Here is an 8,550-nt window from a genome sequence, read left to right as displayed (position 1 = left end):
CTTCCCACTGGGGACACCTCCTGCAGCGCGTCTCAGAGACTCATCTGTGTGGAGGTGTGACCGGGATCCGGCAGCATCTCGCCCGGGGTTTGGGTTTGGGAGTGGGTGCTCTTGGCTCACTGCTTTCTTGTAGTTTTTGAGGCTGTGTTCTGCTTAATTGACCAAGTCCCCTTAGGGCACATTGGTACTCCCCTGGGGTGCCCTGTGCTGCCCCACCCACCCATTCCCACACTACTGGTGTTGGGAGAAGTGGAATGGAGGGAAGGTGGGAAGAGGGAGAAGAAAGGACGAAGGGGGAGGGGAGGAAGGGGCGATGCAGGGAAGGGGAGACAAGGGAGAACGGAGAAGGGGGAAGGGGAGAATTGTACCTGGACTCCTCCTCCCAGGAGCAGAGCAGATCAGAAACACAAAAGAGCGGGATTGAGGAAGTGCTCTCCCGTTTGCAGGTTGCAGGCTGCAGTGGTGCTGGGCCAGTTCCCCCGAGTTCTAGAGGCCAGTGGGGACTTCAGAGCTGGGCCATTACAGCCACTATCCCCTCACTGGAGCCTCAAACAAAGGGGGCAGCCAGGGAGAAACGGCTGAGAAGCCCCGGCCGCCCGTGCAGCGCGGGAGAAGAGGCGCAGGTGACAGCAGCCCCTGGCAACTGTTTCCCTGGCAACCGTTGGCAGCTGTGGGGACTACGTCACTGCCTGCTCCGACCCAGCACAGCGGGCCGCTCTCTCCCTAACTTGTCCTGTACTCAACGTCCTTCCACTCAGACTCTGCCCACTCCAGGAAGGGAGCTGGCAGGAGGAAAGGGTTTAGAAAGGCAGGCCATAGGGGAACTAGGGAGCACCTGCTCTCTGGAGGGGACCTTGAAGAGCAGAGCTTCCAATTTCTCAAGGCAAGCAGAACCCCAAGTTTTTACACGGAATCTGCAAGTTTGATAACATTGACTAACTTTTTTAAAAATTATCTTATATGAGAGAGAAGGGGAGAGGGGGGCTGGGTCCCGCCTCTATCCGCTTCCTCCAGTCCTCCGGCAGCCAGGAGGCTGGCGTATGTGTACCATGCCCACGCCCAGGGAGTCTTCAGGATGGCTGGGCTGAGGACTCAAACTGCAATCAGCAAGTGGCTTCCAGTTCAGTAATCTGGTAACCTACCAACTGTGCCACAGAGACTGAGCCCACATTGGCCTTCAAACCAATTCACTTCAGCGCCAGGTGGGGGTTCTCCCTAGGACCTGTTGTGCCAACTGGAGCAGGATTTGGTCTCTAGAGGTTGGTCTCGCCTCAAGCTGGGCTGAGCACTCTCTGACCCCTACCACTGGCTGTCATGAGCCAATACTCCTTGAAAACATCTCAGGGTCACCTCCTCCAGGAGACCTTCCCAGATTGTCATAACTTACTAAGAATCTTTCTTCTGAGTTAGGTCTGGGATGGGGGTTGGGGGTTGAGGGTTCCTCCTAGCTTTCTTCCAGAGTTCTCTTAGAAGGACTGGAGATCCTCTTTTCTAGTGTGGGGAGGGAGGAGAACAGAGACAAAGCTTCTGAAGCTCTCACCATGTGCCAGGGATTACACTGGGCATCTTGGAAACCCATTTCTACCATTCTGCAAGGTTAGGCCCGCTGAACCCATCTTACAGGTGGGGAAACAGAGGTGCAAGGGAGGGGGGTGACTTGGTGTAACTAGCTGATCATGGGAGAGGTATGGAACTCAGAGATCTCTTCTCGAAGGCATCAAGACAAAACATGTCCATCTGAGGCTGGATTAATCCTTCCCACCCCGACATCCAGTCCCCATCCAAACTTGGTTTGATCACCTCCAGTACAGGGAGTTCGCTTCCTCCCTACAGGCACATCCCTTTGACCTTAAATAGTTTGAATTTCATACGTATTGAGTCAAAGAGAAAAGCCGGCCAGAGCACAGAGCACAGGGATCCCCACTGCCACCTTCAGTTCTGGACCAGCAGATCTGGGGACAGGGTGGGCTGCCTCAGGGGCTTGGGGCCCAGAGGTCCTGCCAAGCGGTGACGAGCACCTTTCCAGAGCACAAGCGGGAGCCCCCTTGGCCGGCTCATGGGGACGGCGGGGCTTGGGGCTCACTCTGGCAGAGGCCCTGGGAACAGCACAGGGGCTGGTGCCCTGGGGCTGCTGCCTCTGCTCCTCCCCCAGCCCTCTGTGAACCAGAGCCAGGAGGCATTCGGGAGGAGGCTACCATTGTCCGCCTGCCCAGAGCAGGGTCCATTCAGGCACTATTTTTGGCCCCCGGCGGGGAAGAGGAAAAGAAAGCAAAGAAAGGAGTTGCTGTTCTCTGGTGGAACCTTCGCCTGGAAAGGATTACAGGGCCCGCTGGGCCAGAGGAGGCAGCCGCTGTGGGATCAAAGGGTCCTGGGCTGAAAAGGAGCTGGCAGGGGACTGGCTCAGGGGATCCAGGGGGGAGGGACAGACAGGGCACCCCTGGCCGGTTACACAGGGTCTGCTCTCACCGACAGCGGTAATACCCAGGGAAACCGAGGCGTAGCATCCCTGTCCCACCCCCAGTTCCTCAGCCCACCCATTGTGCACACAAAAATACCAGCCGCAGCTCAGTGCCGCCCAGGGCCGAACGACAATCCACCTTCTCACACCACGCCTGCAACACCCCTGAGCAGAGTGGAAGTGGGGGGCCGAAATGACGAGGCTCATTTCACAAGTCAGACGAGCTCGGGAAGAGCGGGACCACCCCACTAACAAGGCCAGTGGCCTCACTCCTTTCTCCCACCACCTCTTTCCGTATCTAGCAACTCCAGGCTTTCTGGACTCGTCTGTCGTCACACACACCTCAGGGCCTTTGCACGTCCGTTTCCTCTCGACACAGCACATTCTCTCCAGGACCTTTCCCAAGGATAACTCCTTTGTAGGCCTTCACGCAAATGTCCCCTCCCCTGAGAAGCCTTCCAGGACCACTCAGTCAAAATAGTTTCTATATCGATCACCTCCTCCATGCCAAGCTGTTTTCCTTTCGTCATGGCTCTTCCTGCTGCAACGACCTGTGAGCTGCTTTCTTGTCCCTTCCTCGGCGTTTGCGTTGTCTCATCTGTCCCGCTCACCACTTTACCTCAGCAGCTAGTACAGCGCCTGGGTGACGGCATATGCCCAAGGACAGTTAGCTGAACAAAGCAATGACTCGAACAGAGCTGGGGCTCTAACTCCAGTCAAGCAGCCTCCAAGTCTCTTCCTAAGAGGAGCCAGCTTTCTTTTTCTTTTCTTTTTTTTTTTTTGGAGAGGTTTTCGCTATAGGGCACGTGAGCTCGCCAGACAGAGAGAGACATAGAGACAGAAAGCGAGAAATCACCCCCCAGGGGGGATGGTCACGCCGCAATCCCTTCTCCTCCATTCTCCTCTCAGGATCCTGGGCATGCACGCACACGCACCCGGCGTGAGTTTTAAGCCACCGGATCTGGGACGTGGACCATGGTTGACTACGTGGGAGTCCAGCGACATAGCCATTACGCTAACTGCTGGTTCCCCAGCTTTCTTGATACTAGAGCCATCCTAAATGTGTAACTCGGGGGTAGGCGTGGGGGAGGTTCTAGCGTGGCGCCATCCCCGCTCCCCTGCTTCTAACTGGATCAAGGCCATATATACCTCTGTCAGGTGCTTGTCCAAAAAGGGGTTCCCAAGACTATGCATAGTCTGAACACAGGGATGGGATCCAAAAGGCCAGGCAAACCCCCTCTCCTGCACCCGTCTGCCTGGTAAAGGCTCTGAGAAGTCCTGTGGGGCAGCAGCCCAGGAGCTCAAGCCTTTTCTAAATGACTGAGGCCACAGACACACTTGAAGTCTCTGGGGGAATGGGCTGGGGAGTGGGGGACTCAGACCACGTCTGAGATCCCATGCAAAGCCATGAGTGCTGAACCTTGGGTTTTCACTCTGCATAAAGGCAGTTACCTCCCCTGCCCTTGAAGGCTCCCTCCTAAGGCCAGGGCTGAGAGGGGCCAAGAAGGAGATTTACCAATAAAGGTGGGTCCTTTTCCACTGCTAAGCTCCTACCTGGGCTCCAGGATGGAGCAGGTGTGTGTAGCCGGGGGATCCTGGGGTCTAGGAACCTGGAGGTGGGGTAGATCCCAAGGACTAGCCTCAGAGGCTCACGAGGGAGCCAGGGCAGGGCCATGTATGAGTGGAACATGGGGTGTCAGCTGACCATCCACAAGCCCACGGCCAGCCCGTGAGGAGGTACTATTACCCCGTTTCAGAGCTGAGGAAACTGAGGAGCAGCCACTTGCCCAGGGCCACGGAGCTGGTAGAACTGGATCCGCATCCAGCTCTGTGCACTGCTTTACCTGTGCAACCGCAAGCGCCTGCACGGCACACCCACCCTGCCTGGGCAGCTCCGTGACACAGAGTTGCACCAGCCACTCTCTGGAGAGGGCAATGGAGGCTCAGAGAGGCTGAGCCATGGGTCCAAAGACTCACAGCCCAGGAACAGGAGCCAGGCCCCCCTCACTCCTACAGGCCTGAGGTCTAGGAACACCACCGTCCTCCCTGGATGGCAGTTATGGCCACTCTGACTCTATGTCCCCAACCCCAGGTGGGGAAGGGATGCAGTACTAGGGGGTATGCTGATGTCTGCAGGGAGTCTTCATGAAGGGGTGCTGACTGTCCTCTCCCATCATTGTGGGGCCCAACCCAGCTCCCCCAAGTCCCAACTCGGGTACTGGCCCCAGGTGGGAAAGTCTGGGTAGGGTCACATCCTGCCCCTGTGGCCCTGGGTTGTGTGTGGGTGGCAGAGCCCACAGAAGGTGCAGCAGGCATGATTGCGGATACCAGGAAAGCGGGTACAAGGGTTCCGTCCAGCCCTGCTACCACTCTAGCAAGGAGTGGGCCTCTGCAGGGGTATAGAGGAATGCCAAGGGAACCCCTCTACCCTCTACCACTTTCAACCTATTGAAAAAGAGAGCACATGCCTGATGACTGGGGAGGTGGACGGCCCACCCCCTTCTTGCAGACCCTCCTCATTTGCTCCAGAACTCTTCCACTCGGTCCCCCCCCTCCCCCCCGGGTCTCCCATCCAGCTCCCTGAGCTACTGACACACTCTCGGGGTCTCCTGGAGACGTGACTGGCTGGCACCGATGACGAAGCTCGGGCATGGCGACCCGCAAGGCTATGGAGAGGGTTTCTAGACAGAGACGTGTCTGCCCGTGAACGTCACCTGATGCCACTTGAATGATCACGTGCTGCTTAGGGACTTAATAACTAGGTGCCCATCTCCCCCAGGGCCAGAAAAGCTCAGGGTTGGAAGGAGCTGCCAAGAGGAGCCTCACGTGATGCCTGAGCTCTTTCTACAACTTCCCTACAAAACGTGGAAACCTTAAGGGACGGGGAATTCACTACCTCCAACGGGAGTGGGGCCATGGGAAAAAGTCCAGAGCAGAGGCAGGAGACCTGGGTTCAGGTCCCCAGTGGCACTGACTTCCCAGGACCTTGGACCTCCTTCCTCGTCTGTGTGATGTGGATAGACACATTTTAAGGCCAGGACCCAAGACTGAATGAGGATCTTTGTAAGGCAGTGAGGGGTGTGACCCAGGGCTGGGGCTTTGGGTTGAGAGTCACCCCCAAGCTGTTTGAAACATGCCCAGATGGTGACACAGCAGGGGCGCTGTGGGCAGAGGGTGCAGGGCCGAGCATGACCAGCTGCCCCAGCTGGCCCCTGGGCTTCACCCCAGCATGTGTCGCCATCAAAGAGGGTGGGTCAAGGCAGCTGTCCCCCTGCCCCCAGGTTAGAGATCCAAGGTGCCAGCCAAAGAGCCACAGCCTGAGGGCCAGGGACCCAGAAGGCGTCAGCTGCTCAGTCCAGTGTCCAGGGCCCCAGGGAATTCAGCCCAGCAGAGAAGAGACCAGAGCACTACTCAGCCCTAGGGAACAGCCCAGCTCGAACCCCAGGCCCAGCACACTGGCCAAGCAGGTCAGACCTCAGGTCTTAAGGAACAGGAAAGAGCCCCAGGGCAGACAACTCTTCAGGCCAGCAGATCAAGACCCCGTTGGATAGGCGTGTCCAAGGAGCTTGGCTCTCTGGGGATTGACCTCAGCACCATCTTGGGAAGGTGGGGTGGCCCTGGGGTCGTCTCTGCTGTTCCCCAGGGAAGGGATTGGTGTGGCCATGACAATGGTACTTGTGGTGTGACAGGAACTGGACTCAACACTTAAAATCTAGTGGCTCACTTAACCCTCTCGAGGTACAATTACCAACCTTTGAAAGAGCAAGAAAACGAGGCACAGAGAGATGGATACACCTGTCCACACAGCTGCTGGGCTGGGCCACAACCAGGCAGTCCCCAAGCCCACACCCCTAACCACCCTCCATGTGCTGCCTCTCCCAGGGGGCAGCTGAGCTGTGGGGTGGAGATGTGAAGGGCCGGGATCGCTGGGGAGGGACGTCTCGGTTAATTCCCCAGGGTCTTGTTTAGATACTAAGGATTTGGGTATATTATCCCCATTCTACAGCCTAAGTAATGAGGCTTGGAGAAGTCAGACCTCTTGCCCAAGGTTACTCTGCAAGGATTCAAACCTAGTTCTAATTCAACTATCCCATGACCAGAGAAGATAAAGCCTTGTGCTGAGGTTTATGAAGGCCCTCCGGAAGCGTTAGGTGGTGCTAAGGACAAACGTCATAGTCATTTGTGGCCGTAAATTCCAGCAGCAACCCAGCAAGGAGACGGTATTGCTGTCTCCATTTCCAGGGGAGGAAACTGAGGTTCGGGGAAGGTGTGACCTTTGGAACAAGATAGAAATCTCCAAAGTCCGCCTTCTTGCCCACACAGCCCTTGAAAATCTAGTGGAGGCTGCTGAGGAGGAGTGCAGAGCCCTGGAGACGGAGGGGGGGCATTGGAGATGTGGCGGAGGGGTTTCACGTGTCCTTGCTGCTTGTTTTAAAGTGGACCCAAGCCTGGGAGCCTGCAGAGCCATTAGCGGCAGACCTGTCCAGGGACCGGAGCTGGGCTGGCTCTTGCCGGTCAGCCCCGCCCCCAGGCCATCTCCCACAGTGCCTGGAAGCTCTGCCAGAGCTGAGCTTTTATCTCTGCCTGCCGGGAGCTGCCAAGTGCACCACAAACCGCCTGTGCCTTGCAGGCGCCAGCTCAGGAGCACAACCCTGGTACACTGGCCTCCCGGCAGAAGCCCGAGTCGGGCTACAGAGGCGGCGTGAGTCCTGCTGGTGTCCAGGTGGTCCCAGCTCTCCCAGCCATAGGGAGGACAGGAAGAAGAGACCTGAGTTATGACAGATTCTCTCTGGCCTTGGGGCATCTCTCTGCCCAGTGGATGAGGTGATGACAGCTAGCAGGTACATGGCCCGCCACAGTTCTGTCACCCTGTGTTAACTCGCTCAGTGCTCATGATGGTCCCTCTGGTAGATGTGATTGCTAGTCGCAGCTTACAAAGGAGGAAACTGAGGCATATGCCCAGGTGCAACCAACCGGAGAGGAACAACGCCAGGATCCTCCCTGGGCAAGCCAACCTTGCTACCTCTGTGGTTCCTGTCACCCCAGATCATGGGCTTAGCCATGGCAAGGATGGGGGATACATGCCCCCTGGCACCCAGCATGGTGCCTGGTCTGGGAAAAGGGCCCCCGCCCCACCTCCACAGAGAGGCAGAATTACACAGTGGACAAGAGCCCAGACTACGGAGCCCCAAAGATGTGGGTTTCTTTCTGGGAGCCTCCCGTGCCTCATGGGCTCATCGCTAAAGCGGGCGCAGCATGCAAAGCCCTGAGCCAGAGCCCAGCAGTCTGAAGATTGTCCCCATCTAGGCTGAGCCACCGGGGAAGCAGGGACAGGTGGGACGAGACAATGGTCAGGAAATACGCATCCCCAGCTTCTTCCCACCTTGGTCCCTCTCCCTGGCATCCGAGGCCTGACTCTAGAGTCCGCTAAGCTCCCGGAAGGCCCCAAGGAGCTCCAGATGGGGTGTGAGGGTCCAGAGACTGGGGGGGAGCGGGGGACGCGAGGTCTCAGCTGAGCTGCAGGAGAAAGCAGGCAGGGAGGCTGAGGCTGCCAGGGCCCCACCCACTCCATTTGAGAGGCCCCTTTGTGCCAGCCTGCCCCACCCCCCATCTGCCATCTGCCTGGTCCCTGGAGTCTGGTCACCCTGGCTGCCAGCTTTGCTTACATGATGCTTCCATCTGCTGTGAGTCAGAGGCGGGGTCCATGGGGTCACCCCCGAGGATGAGATGGGATGAGGGGATACCAAACCCTGCTCAGACTTGGCTCAGAGGAGGCAGCACTGGGCTGTGGGGCTCCATGGCCATTTTTCCCAGCTTCCCTACCTCAGCTTTGACATCCCCTATGTGACCCCCCCTCAGAAGCCAATCCCCACTTTTACCCCTGCCACATGGGTGCCTATCCTGCATTGCAGAAAGGACGCAACCCTCCTCCAGCTCCAAGCTGGGTGCAGCCCATGGTGGCCCCTCACACTGTCCCTGCCCAGTCCCTCCAGATCTGTCATGCATGTCCTATTTGGAGGGCCACCCCATGACACACACGAACCCTGCCACAGCTCTGCCACAGCTCACTCACTCTTCCCTCAGTGGAGCCA

General features: G+C 57.7%; 1 protein-coding gene across 4 annotated transcripts in view; it reads right to left on the bottom strand.

Moving 5' to 3' along the window:
- Positions 1-8,550, bottom strand: part of ADGRG1 (adhesion G protein-coupled receptor G1) — a 42,923-nt gene that overhangs the window by 22,908 nt on the left and 11,465 nt on the right. Inside the window, exon 1 of one of the 4 annotated variants that reach the window (XM_006148431.3) lies at positions 369-508. The exons of the other annotated variants lie outside the window; for them this stretch is intronic. The gene's annotated coding sequence lies outside the window, so the exon portion shown is untranslated. Of the gene's footprint in view, positions 1-368; positions 509-8,550 lie in introns of those variants that run through there. 4 annotated transcript variants of the gene reach the window in all.

Source organism: Tupaia chinensis, unplaced genomic scaffold (assembly GCF_000334495.1).
Source record: "Tupaia chinensis unplaced genomic scaffold, TupChi_1.0 Scaffold000235_1, whole genome shotgun sequence".
In the NCBI taxonomy this organism is placed as follows: Eukaryota; Metazoa; Chordata; class Mammalia; order Scandentia; family Tupaiidae; genus Tupaia; species Tupaia belangeri.
Note: the sequence above shows the minus strand (reverse complement) of the source record. Positions and strands in the feature narration are given on the sequence as shown.